We start from the raw sequence: 13349 nt of genomic DNA, 5'->3' as shown, positions 1-13349 counted from the left end.
AGTTTCAAACTTTGAGGATGTTTTTCATTCTTTATTCTAGAGAGAAATAAGGGCTCTTGGTCCAGGTTTCCATGTGTTGGTGTTCGTAATTATTCTGACCCCTTGAGCCGATTTGATGTGTGCGTTAGTGTTAGTGTTAGTGTTTGTGTTTGTCAATATGGTGGTGAGATCCCACATTGGTTGGAGAGGAGAACGAAACATTCCTTATAAGGGTGTGGAAACCTCTCCCTAATAGACGCGTTTTAAAACCTTTGAGGGGAAGCCTAGAAGGAAAAGCCTAAAGAGGACAATATCTGCTAGCGGTAGGCTTGGATTTTTACAAATGGTATCAGAGCCAGACACTGGGCGGTGTGCTAGCAGGGACGCTGGCCCCCAAGGGGGTGGATTGTGAGTTCCCACATTGGTTGGAGAGGAGAATGAAACATTCTTTATAAGGGTGTGGAAACCTCTCCCTAGTAGATGCATTTTAAAACCTCGAGGGGAAGTCTAGAAAGGAAAGCCAAAGAGGACAATATTTGCTGGCGGTGGGCTTGGACTTTTACTCATGGTCTTTTAAGAAGATTGAACTAAGGAACAGCCTCCGTAGCCTCCTTCAATGGTTTGTCAGGACCTTGGTTCTTGAGCATGTGACTTGGTTTGGCTTACAAGAATGCTTTAAGAAAGAATACTAACGGAGGTATAATAAAATCCTGCCTACCCACATGTTTCAAAAGTCAAGAACCCATTATTCCATATCCTCCACCCGCCAAATTTCCCTCCTTGTCCGCTGATAAAACCCAACAGTTTCCTTTATTTGACCCAACACCCAATAACCTGGATCTTCGTTTGACCTTCTGCCCTGCTCCGCGCACCACCCCTCCTATGAACCCGTGCCTCCTTACTCACCATCAGACCACAGTCACCTACTCCATTTAGAGAAGTTGTAATTAACAATTAAAAAACCCACCTCATTGGCACAAAGTACACGCCTGCCAATGGTCAGCATGCTTCAGACTCAGAAGAGCTCCTCTCAATCTCCCTTGCTCTCAATCGATTGGTGGATCTTTGTCTAGTTTTCCCTTGAATCCCCGGACCCGTGGGCTCACCACCTTACCACCTTCATTAGCTACATTATTTGACCTACCTTCCCTTGAACTACTTAATAATTGTTACACTTATTTTGCTCACCTTTCTTATTGATTTTTGGAGAGGTACATATGTCTTTTATAATGATTTTTGGAGAGATACACATCTTTTTTTATATAGAAAGGCTAGTTAAATCCTCAAATAATAGGTAACTAAATAAATCCTTAGATGATAACAATATAAAAAAATAGGGAGATCATATGCTTCCCTTATTTAGTGGAATTACACAAATATCCCTTAACTTAAGGCTAGGTATTGCACTCATTCCTTCAACAATAACTACGCTCCTTACCCATTAGCCATGTGAGAACCTATCCACACCTTCCCTCAACCTTTGTTTGACTCACAACCCCAAACTATTCCTGGGTTTACCATGGATGTTGAATTAAGAGGATGTGGATGGAATAAAGGAAGAGAACTAGCAAGATCTTTCTCCTTATTTTTTATCGCTTCTTTGCTGGCTATGCATGGCATGTGTATTATGTCTATCCCACATAAACCGAAGAACCTCACAACAGCTTAAAAGCAGAACGTTACAGTGAATTATGATAGGCCCTGTTTTAATAGCGGAGAAAGTGTGTCCCAGACCGCTAAAGGAAAATCATCTCATAGAACGTTAAAGGGCTTGGATCTTGGAAGAAGATGATCTTTTATTAAAGACCTTATCCGCTGAAATAATCCCACTATAGTCATCCTTCAAGAAAAATCGTTTACTCTTGACTGGAAGTTTGTTGAATACCACTGAAACTTGAGGAACATGGGATGGTCTTCTTTAGATGCTGATGGTGCTTCGGTAGGAATGATTCTTTTCGTTCAAATTTCTAAAGGTGGTTGAAGGTATTGACACCTTAAAGTTCGTCTATATATGGTTAATGGTTATATCTTTTAGATCAAAAACTGTTTTTGAAAGACCTAGTCGATCTCTCTGCTCAATGTTTTTTATTGGATTTTTGTGTGTGACTTTGACATCATTAACGTCCACCTACAAACCCCCTGCTGGAAGCATGACTGATTCAACCGTTTCAAAGTAGCAGCTGAGTTCTCAGACATACCCCTCCAAAATGGGAGATTCACTGTCTCTAGCTATTGAGATTCTGCCACTCTAACCCTCATAGAGAGATCTTAGTCACAGACAATTGCATCAGCAAATTTGCTTGTGCTACATTCCATAGACTTGAGAGAGTTACTTCAGATCACTGTCTCATTCCTCTCTCTTTGGGCAAGAAAAGTGTGGTCCCATACCCTTAATATTTGTCAATGCTTGGCTTAATCATTCACTTTGAACCGGTGCTGGAAAATTGGTGGAAAAATCTCACCAGTAACCTAATAATGGAATGAAGTAATTTTTGGCCCAGGTGAATCGGTGATCAGAGAAATCTTCTCACCAAAGAGCTTGAATAGAGTGATGCTAAGGAAATTTATTTTGCTGAAACAAGAATTGTTGTCAAAGACCTACTTGATCTCGAGTTCTTTGAGCAGGTTGCTAAATGCTGGTTTGTGGAAACTAACAGATTTGTTGTTGTGAAGTGACGATCATAGAAGTGGGCACTCTCGATGATGCTTATACAAAGTAGGATATATGATAAATTGAATCATTCCCTTTCTATCAATGAAGAAACCCTTTGGAGACAAAAGTGTATGGTTGATGGGGATGATAAAAAATTCTTCTTCTTCTTCTTCTTCTTCTTTAATTTTTTAATTTTTTTATTTTTTAGATAGAGTTATGGCAGCCAAGCGTAGGAAGAGCATCATAGTTGAATGCTATCTAAACTGGGGTTAGCCTTTTGAATGACAAGGATATTGAATATGAATTTGTGAGCTTTTACAAGCCTCTATTCATAAAGAAGGCTGTCAAACTAATCCCACCTAACCCTACTGGATTGGAGCCACTACTTCTTTGGCCCAAAGGGAACAACTTGAAGTACCATTTACCGAAGAAGAAATTTTAAGAGCTGTGAACGTGGGTCTTATGGCTGAATACTTTCTTAAAGATGACATTGCGGGAGTGCTCAATGACTTCTTCAAGAATTCCATCATTAATGCTAGCTCAATTCCAAAGAAGATTGACGCGAAGTCGTTGGGTGATTATAGACCCATTAGCTTCACATCTTGTCTGTACAAAATCATTGCAAGAGTTTTATTGGAGTGGTTGGAATGTTTTTTCATCGATCATTATGAAGTACCTATCCCCACTTAATTGTTATGAGCTTATTCAATGAATGGGTTCGAAAGAAGGGAAAATGAGTTGTCATCAAATTAGACATTGAAAAGGGCTTCAATAGGGTGGATTGGGATTTCCTCATGACATTCTTTGACAAAAGAAGGTTTGTCAACTGGAAAAAGAGGTTAGTCAAGAGGCAAGTTTGACGGTAGAGGCCTCTGCCAAGGAGATCCCTTGCCTTCCTTTTCATCGTCGTGGTGGATTTCCCAAGTAGGATGTTTATGTTGGCTGAACAAAGGGGTTTGAAAAAGGGATTTGATGTGTGTAGGAACTCTCAAACCTTATCCATTACACTTAATTTTCAAGTGTTATCATTCTCTTTTTTTCCCACAATGAAGTTCATCTTAATATCCTCATCAACATTTTCAAAGATTTGAACTGGCATCCGGGTATAACATTTGTTTACTTCTCCAAAGGCACATGGAAATACATTGATAAACAGAAGTTCACCTCATCTATAATTACATTTGCATGATGGTGGGCAAGGAGGACAAAACACCATTTTGGGAAGAACTATGGATTGGGAGGATAACTCTTCAATCTCAACACCCTGCTCTTTATGCACTCTTTCATAAAAAGGATGCCTCCAGAGCTGATTTATGGATCTCCAACAACAGCACATAGAACCTCTCTTGTAAGACATCTCGAGGAATCTGAAATTTCTGAATGGGCCTCTCTTTCTACTATTTTAGAGCCCTTTTGCCCCACTGCTCAAGAAGATAAAGTCATCCCTTTGAATAAGAGAAAAAGACTATCTGGTTGAATTTAATTCCAGCTTTCTTCTGGAACTTATCCTTGGAGCGGAGTAAATGCATCTTTAAAGAGAAGACGCAAGATATCTAAAAGTTCATCTAGTCTATACAACTTTCTTAGCTTTACCTTGGAACAATTTTTTTTTTTAATAAGATTATCATGGTGTGAATTAACTCTCCTTTTTGTAATTACAGCTGTTTTTACTTCCATATATCCATTTTTTATCATGCTTTTCTTCATTTCTCGTCCTCTCATCATATGTTTGTTACTCTTTTCTCTTCATATGCTACTCATTTGAATGATTGAATAATAAGTTGTAACTAAATATATCTTTTAAATGCTTATCAACCTGTATCTCCTCAAATACAAGATTAGAAAATTCAGAATGTTTTATTTGTTATATTTGCCTTCCTTTAGTTTTTCTTGGTGCCTGGTCCTATGCCATCTACATTAATCATCCTTTTTCTTTCGATTCGTTTGTGCCTTGTTTTTTTTCTTATTCTCCTCTACTTGTCAGTTCTTTTTCACCTCCATTTTTCTCCTGCAGTTTTTCCTGCAACTTCTTGATTAGCCTGTTATACAAACCAATTTTATATGTAGAAGCTACAATTTGAAGTTTAAAATATCAAAATGTATGTTTAGTCAGCCCTGTATGGCATATTCAAAGTTATCTACTATCACATCATAGGAAATGTTTTCAAATTCGTCACAACTTGCTGCATCTTCCATTCATGAGCTGTTATAATTCATCTCCCTTCTTCAAGTTCATTCACCTGGTAGCTTCTTAATTTTATTCACTTATTGAAGTCGTTTTCCCTTCATCTTGCAATCGGTTGGATAAACTTCCTCTAGTTTCTTTTCCCTTTAGCTGAATTCTCTATCATCATTCAATAATATTTGAAACCATGGTGAGAATCAAATTGAGGAGATGATAGAGTAATCAATATCAATAAATTACTGCAACTGTAAATGTGAAATGAAATTCAGTCATATTTTTTATACTTTAGATGCTTCCATCTAGGTGGTCTCTTCTTTTTCATCTGAGCTCTCTTCATTTGCTTTCTATATCATATTCTGTACAGGTCTTCTTCACTCAATAAGAGTCTGAAATTTTCAAGATTGCAAAAATTGTCTAATTATTGCATCTACTTGTGCTGAAAGTCCTCTTTATATAATCTATTGTAATATTGTCTTCCATCTCTGCAATCATTTGGTCTATCTGCTAAGATCTCAATATTCTAGTTCTTCGTATGTTCCCTTTGATCTGATCTTTGCCTGTCCTAAAGTTCAAGCAACAGATCATCTATGTTGCTGTTTCTATGGCTGCTAAATTATAATATTATGCAGAATGTTTGAGTCTACTGGTCATAAAGTAAAGAAGCCAGAGGATGTCATATAAGCATGATTCTACGACCTGATTTTTTAGGCTAAGACAAATAGAATGAAAGTAAAATAAAATACAGAAAATTTGTGCTACATTTAATATAAACAACACAATAAAAATAAAAATAAAAACCAATCAAAATCTAATACAAGTTTATTACAAACGAGGAATGATTTAGGGATACAATTTCAAATAAAACATCAAAAGAATCTAAAATACATAGTAATACTAACACCTCAAAGGGTGCAAAGGCCTGGAGCACTCACCCACCTTGACCAATGATCAATAGTCATCCGAAAGGAAGTGAGTATAAAAATACTTAGTAAGGGAACTATTCATAGACTCTTATCACATCCTTGTTCTAGTAGATTGTCAAGGTTTTTTCTAGACTCTAGGAATTATGAGCTTAATCTCTATGACCATATAAACATCTAAGGAGGTTTCGAAGTTTCAAACGATTCTCTAGTCTCATTCTTACTGCTTGAGATTTGTGGTTGCTCAATATTTATGTAGTTCGGACTCAAGTTGTTTGCTTTGCCTTGGTAGTGAATGATCAGTATCTTGGGTTGAGGTGCGACTTCATCATATCTTATGGGATCGGGCATGACGTCTTTTTCTAAACGTCGTTGTATAAGGTTATCTAGCAACCCTTCCACAGGAACCACCACAGAGTTCGAAGTCTAGGAGAGCGATCCCATGTGCCAACAACTACCAGTTTAATTGTATTGTAACATCCCAAACCCTCGCTAGTAAATATTATCTTTTTTGGCCCATTACGTATTGTCATTAGCCTCACGATTTTAAAACACATCTATTAGTAAGAAGTTTCCACACCCTTATAAGGCAATTTGCTTCTCTAACTGATGTGGTGTCTAACTCTGATATCATTTGTAACCGCCCAAGCCCACCGCTAGCAAATATTGGCTGCTTCGACTCGTTACGTATCATGGTCAGCCTCACAGTTTTAAAGTGCATATATTAGGTAGTGGTTTCAACTCCCTTATAAGTGCTTTGTTCCCTCTCTAATTGATGGGAGATCTCACATGTGTAGTCCCTCACCCCCTCTCAATGAGGGTCTACTGCACAGTGATCCTGTTTAGGGAACCCTTGGATCATCTCAGCACACGATAGTGACTCTCTTTTTGAACTAAATTATCTATGTAGTCCCTCAATCCCCTCTTAAGATGGGTTCACGAAATCAAGGCCTTGGCTCCTTGTTCGTTTCTACAAACAATAGTGGCATGCGTTATAAGCTAAACTACTTATGTAGTCCCACATCCCCCCTTAAGATGGGTTTACAGAATCACAATCTAGGCTTTCGACTTGTCTTTACACACAATAGTAACTCACTAAGTCGCCACGACATGCCATCCTATTTGACCTTAGACAAGCTCAACGATACGGGTTCCTGGATTCCTACTACCTGACAAGGACACTATTTGGTTAATTTAGGTCACGAAATAATGCTACTGAGGTATCAAAGGGAAATAGGAGGTGGTCAGGCTCTGGTGATACCGTTCACACTACTAGCGGCTTTGTAAGCATTCTTAAATTTTCTTACGCACTGTGGAGGTTTACTATGTTCTGAGGGTGTTTGAACTCACGTTTTCCAGACACTTGAGACTAATTCTTTGGGGGCTAATCTAATTTCTGAAAGCACTAGGTCTCGACCACTAATCGTTGCTCACAATCTTAGAGTGCTCGATCTAAGGATATGATGACTAAAAAATACTTAAAAAAATTGAAGGTTACTACATATACTAACAAGGTGCACCTTCATTTTAGCAGCTCAATGATAGGGAACTCCATAATTAATCTTGCTTTGCTTAGAGCTATGTTGGGTGGCCTCTTGGAAATTCTCCTAAGATGCATATGAACGAGAACAAAACATACTAGAAGGATTTAAGTTGGTTTGTGGGGATAGTCTTCACTCTTAAATTCGAATACAGGGGAATGTTTGGGCTATCAGGTGCCAAAATTTAGATTCCGAATCTAAATTCTAAAACCTAGGCATGGGTCGTTATATTTTGTTTCACTCAAAGCATAGATCACAATATACCATATCCTAGCATAGCTGAAAGTATTTAAAATAACGTTCATCTCACAATCTCATCCAAGGGACATTTTGATAATTTTTCATATCATACATAACATTCTCATCCAATTTGCTTTTCTTGCATCCTAACCACCTATGACAAATTATGCTCACATGCTAGCATGTTTAGCGATCTCTGTAAGTATTGCTTGAAGAAAGTGCAAATGTTCTCGAGTTTTCTTCCTCGCTTGCAAGGAGCTTCGAATTTTTTGAAATTTCTCTAGTATGTCCAAATTTAAGTTAAATGAAGGGTAGTATCGAAATCGAGGCGAAAAATAGTCAAACATAGGTCAAACGAGTGAAAACAACTCACCATGTGTCCCATGCGAGTTCCTTCACACAGCCACGTGAAGACCCACACACGGTTATGAATTTCAATCATTTTTTTTTTCCAGAATTTCAAGATTTCTTTTGTGATCTTTCCTGATTTATATATAGAGAGATTGAACCTTCTCAAACTTTTTCTTTCTAAGAACTAAAAAGATTTGTGCCAAAATAACAAATGCAAAAAAGAACAAAAGGCCTTGGACATGTAATGGATCTTGAAGGACTATTTCCACGTCTCTCTGACCAAATCCTCCCACATTAGGATTACTCGTTAATGGTTGATCCAGTTTGATAGATTCGCCCTCTGAAACAAGAAGTTCTGGTCCTGGAGGGATAATATCAACCACTTGACGCTCATTCGATGCATCCACTATGGTTATTTCATATTCTCCTTTTTCTTTTCGTATTATTTTGCTTACTATACCTGCTGCTATAGCATTATAAACATTATTATTACTCTTACTCCTGTCAGGATAAATTTGACCACTTCCCGTGTTCCTGCCTATGTATATGAGATATTTTAAGAAGTGAACATCTTTCTTAGTCGCAGGGTCCGAGAAAAGAATAGGAAGGTGATTTCACTATATTTCTGACTAGGAATGGGTCCTATCATAAGAATATTTTTTTAGTGGGACGATAACTCTAAAAATTGCCCATCTTTTCTTTAATCTGGGAAGAAATACAATTGAGGGCTAGTTCAAACCCTTGCTCTATATATATGGTCTCCTCATCAAAGTTGAAGAATTCCAATCTAGCTATCCAAAACAAATTACTCTCATTCAATTTCGTCAACTATAGAAAACGATAAACACATTCAAAATAGGTGTTTCTTAAATGCTTACCATTTTTTGACCTTAGTTGAAAACGAATCTTCCATGTGTTTTCTTTCCTAGATTTCTTCCCACAATTTGTTTAAAATAATCTCCTAAAGTATAATGAACAATTTCTAGATATATTCCAACACCTAAATGCTTCTATATACGAAAAAATGGTTTTCTTGAACCCATAAATCAAACATTCACTTTTTCCTTGAGTATTAATCGATTCCGGTGATTCAAATACCTAGAACAACAAAGAACATCATTGAGAGTGGGTAGGGATGTTCAAGAAACCCTTAAACGTTATCAACTTATTTGAGTTAGGTTGGATTCAAATGAATAAAAATTTTATGAGGTGGGTAGAGATGTTCCAGAAATCCAGTCTGAAAATTTTGATTAACTCAACTCACCTCGTAATGATTGAATTGGTTATAAACTCATTTGAATTGAGTAGGTCCAAAATGAGAAGTTTTTCTATTATTTATTTTGAATAAAATTTCAAGTTTTTGAAATATAATTTTATATAGGTTAGAAATTAAGTTGGAAATCTTAACCATTTGAAAATAAATAAATGTATTAACATTTTATTTTTAATTTTTTAACTCAACAATGTCAATTAATCTAATTAAATTTTAGCTTATACCAAAAGCTTTTTATTTTATAATAAAAAGTTAAATCCAATTTTGAAATTAAAACATCTTAAAAAATAAATACCTACTAATTAATTTGATAATGATAATTCATACATATTTATTTTATATGGTAATCATTGACCAAAATAATATAATTATTATTAATCTTAAATATCCAATTACTATAATTATAATAATACTTATTATTATATTTGTTAATTGGTATTTTTAAATGTTATTTATTTCTTTCATTTCGTGCTCTCCATAATCAATAATTGGTTTTGACAATGACTTTGATGTTGAGTTTGCATGTTCAAGCTTTTGTCTTTTTCTTATTTTGTTTTTTCTTTATTATTATTATTATTATTATTAAAAATATTAATTAAAATATACCAAAAAAAAAACCCTTTTATTTTTATTAATTTGTACTATGTTATAAGCTTTCCCATTCCCACATGATTATACATTTTGGCTTCACTACATTGACTTTTCAACTAAATTTATATTTTGGGTCAAAATTATATTTTTAATTTGTTTGTGTTAGGTTTTGTTTTAGTTTGCTTTAATAAGAAATTAGTGGGTCCATTGACGTTTGATACATCTAACAAAATAGCATAGCTAAAGAAGATAATGGAGTATTGCAGGTCGAAATATAGTTAAGAAATTATGTGTATATGTATATATAGTTCTTCCTATATTAAATTTTATATATTAAAAACGTAATGCGATTCAAAATAGAAAGACAGACGGAAATCATTGAGATTGTTTGAAATGTATATTGATACGTTCAATCGAGTCCCGTTTTCTATTCCTCTCCGACGAACAAGACAATTCCCGCAAAACTCTTTCATTTCATACCAGCATCCCAAACTCGTTCCATCTTTTCTCTAAATTTCAAAAAATGGGGAGATAATTGGTCCCTAATAGAGTATAGAAGATGGATCAAGAATGGAACTGAAGCAAATCCAATCAAATAGTTTTTAGTTAGGTAAAATTTATAGAAGTGGTAAAATTAATATATATATAAAAAATAAAAATAAAATAAAAACAAAAACTTAAGTAAAACTTTGTAATATTAATAATTTGATCAAATAAAAAAATAAAAATACAAAATTTAAAAGGAATTTAATAATATATTATAATTAAGAAAATCTAAAAATATATTTTTAAAAATAATAAAATAACTTCAACCTCAAGAATTCGGCTATGGGCTTCACTATTCAACATATTTTAGAATTAACAATTCTATCAGACTTAAAATTGAATTGTGTTATATAGGATATTAAAGTTTCAATTTTGTATCTTATGGTGTAAACCCACCGCTAACATATATTTGTCAGCTTTAGACTTGTTTTAAAACTGTGAAGTTGACGACGATATGTAATGGACTAAAACAGACAATGTCTACTAGTGGTGAGTTTGGGCTATTTGAGATTCCGTATCAGTTGGATAGGGGAACGAAACATCCCTTCTAAGGATGTGAAAACCTCTCCTAGTAGACGCGTTTTAAAATCATGAGGTTGACGGCGATACATAACGAGCCAAAACAGATAATATCTGCTAGCGTTGGGTTTGGGCTATTACAAATGGTATCAGAGCAAACATCGGACGATGTGCCACCGAGGACATTGGGCTCTCAAGGGAGTGAATTGTGAGATCCAAGATGTGTCAGCAAGGACGTTGGGCCCTCAAGGAGGGTGGATTGTGAGATCCTACATCGATTAGAGAGGGGAACGTAACATTTCTTATGAGAGTACGAAAACCTCTCCTTAATAGACACGTTTTAAAACTATGAGGTTGAGTATGATACAAAGCGGGTCAAAGCAGACAATATCTACTAACAATGTGGTTGTGTTTGGATTGTTATATATAGGTTCATGATTTTTTTAAAAAAAAATCATCCTTGATTTATACATTAAAAAAAAAAAAATAGAACTTCAAAATTTTAATGAGGTGTAGTTCCAAAAATTTAAAAATTTATCAAATAATTTACGTACACACAAATATGAATGTTCAGAAACCGAACTTCTCCCCTAACCTATATCTTAAAATCAAATACCGACTAAGAGGCTCAACGAATAAAACGGAACCGAAGTAATTGGAGCATTGTGGAGCCAAAGTTGCAGTATAAAATAAGGAAACCAAACCATATGGGGAACTAGGTTTTGTTATATGAGGGTTGAGGGCCTACAATTATTGGCTTTTCCCAATCATATGAGTGTTTACTTTTGGGTTTTGGTATCTTTTTTACATTTTTGAGTGAAACAAAATGCTATGAACAATGCGTTGTTTCTAAGCTGATTGTGAGACAAAAGCTAAAAGAAAAGCTAAAAGAAAGATAGATAACAAAAACAAAGGAAACATTAAAGAAAAGAGTGGGAGATAGAGGCATGGGGTGGCCAAGCATCTATTAAAGTTTTGAAAGAGAAAGATTAAAAAAAAAAAAAAAACGGATTTTTCACGACTCTCAAAACCCTAATTTCTTGTTCGAACACGCACACGCGCACAAACCCATATGTATTTACTCATTGTCACCGGTTTCCATCTCTCCGATAACTATCGTTCGCTTTTTTTCTTTTTCCAAATGCTTTCCCACGACCCTAACCCATTTGCCTTTTATCGTCTTTTGCATCCTAATTTTTTATATTAACTCATATCGTGAAGATCGTGATCTAATCTCCTTTTTTAAAAAAAAAAAAATCGTGTATTGCTAATATAGCTACGTTAACCGACCAGGGAAGCTTCTTCTTAATGTTTGATTTTGTGTAGTACACAAAAGTGAGATATTCTCATTGTTTTCGCACTTTAATGATAAAGTTTTTTGAAAAAGGATTAAGAAATACAAAGTCGAAAAGGAAAAGGAAGATATGTATATATATTTTCCTTGGTTGCTAAGGAAAAACTGAACTTGATATGATTTGTCATCGTAAAAGGGACGGTAAAATGCCTACTTAAATTTGATATCGATCGTGATCTCGATCAAATGAGTATTGTATTAAAAGACATCTAAAATAACTAAAGGGAAAGAATACGATTCTTTTTAACGAAACCCTAGTACTTTTATAAAATGGTTTCCCAATCGACTCAAAAATGCAACACTCCACTCTACAATAGTGATGGTTGATTTTGGGGTTAAAGTTTCACTACTTTTAATATTCTTAAAAGCATAAAAGCAAATCCCTTTTGTCTTTTATAATTCTTTTTTCCTTTTTTGTTTCTTTATTTTTTATTTTTTGTGGTGTAACCCAAGATGATATTAAGGATTTGACAAGTCATTGTTGTTTGTTCATTAAAACATTACTCACTGACCCACCTGAGCTTCTTTCTTGTGTTATGTTTTTTGGAAACTCCCAAATCTGCCAAATGTTTGGTCACTCTAAACCGCAGCTGAATTCCTCACTTCTAGGAGGCTTCTCCAATACAAAAGTGCTTCCTTTTTTTTCTTGTTATGATCATTTTGTTGATGGGAAAATTTATTAAAGTTTGATTATGGTTTGTTTGTTTGGTTTCCAAGTTGAAAGTTTGTTGATTTTGCATTCTACAAAGTGATTTAAGAAAGGGGAAGAAAGGAAGAAAGGAAAAGAAAAATGGAATCTACTTTCTGCAACAATGGCTGATCTGATCATGCATCCATGAAAGAGCCATCTTGTATTTGGTTTTTAGGGAGAGAATAATAATGATAAAAGAAAAAAGTCTACTTTTTCGGGTGGATTGTAAAATCTCACATTGGTTGGAAAGAAGAACGAATAAGGGTGTGGAAACCTCTCTCGCTAACAGATGCGTTTTGAAACTTTGAGGGAAACTCATAAGGGAAAACCCCAAAACAATGATAGCGTTGGGTTTAGATTGTTACAAATAGTATTAGAATCAAACATCGGGCGTGTGTCAACGAGGACGTTGGACTCCCAAGACAGGTGGATTGTGAAATCTCACGTTGGTTGGAAAGGGGGGAGAGAGGAAAGAATAAAGGTGTGAAAACCTCCCTCCTTAACCT

Source organism: Cucurbita maxima, unplaced genomic scaffold, assembly GCF_002738345.1.
Source record: "Cucurbita maxima cultivar Rimu unplaced genomic scaffold, Cmax_1.0 Cma_Scf00026, whole genome shotgun sequence".
In the NCBI taxonomy this organism is placed as follows: Eukaryota; Viridiplantae; Streptophyta; class Magnoliopsida; order Cucurbitales; family Cucurbitaceae; genus Cucurbita; species Cucurbita maxima.
Note: the sequence above shows the minus strand (reverse complement) of the source record.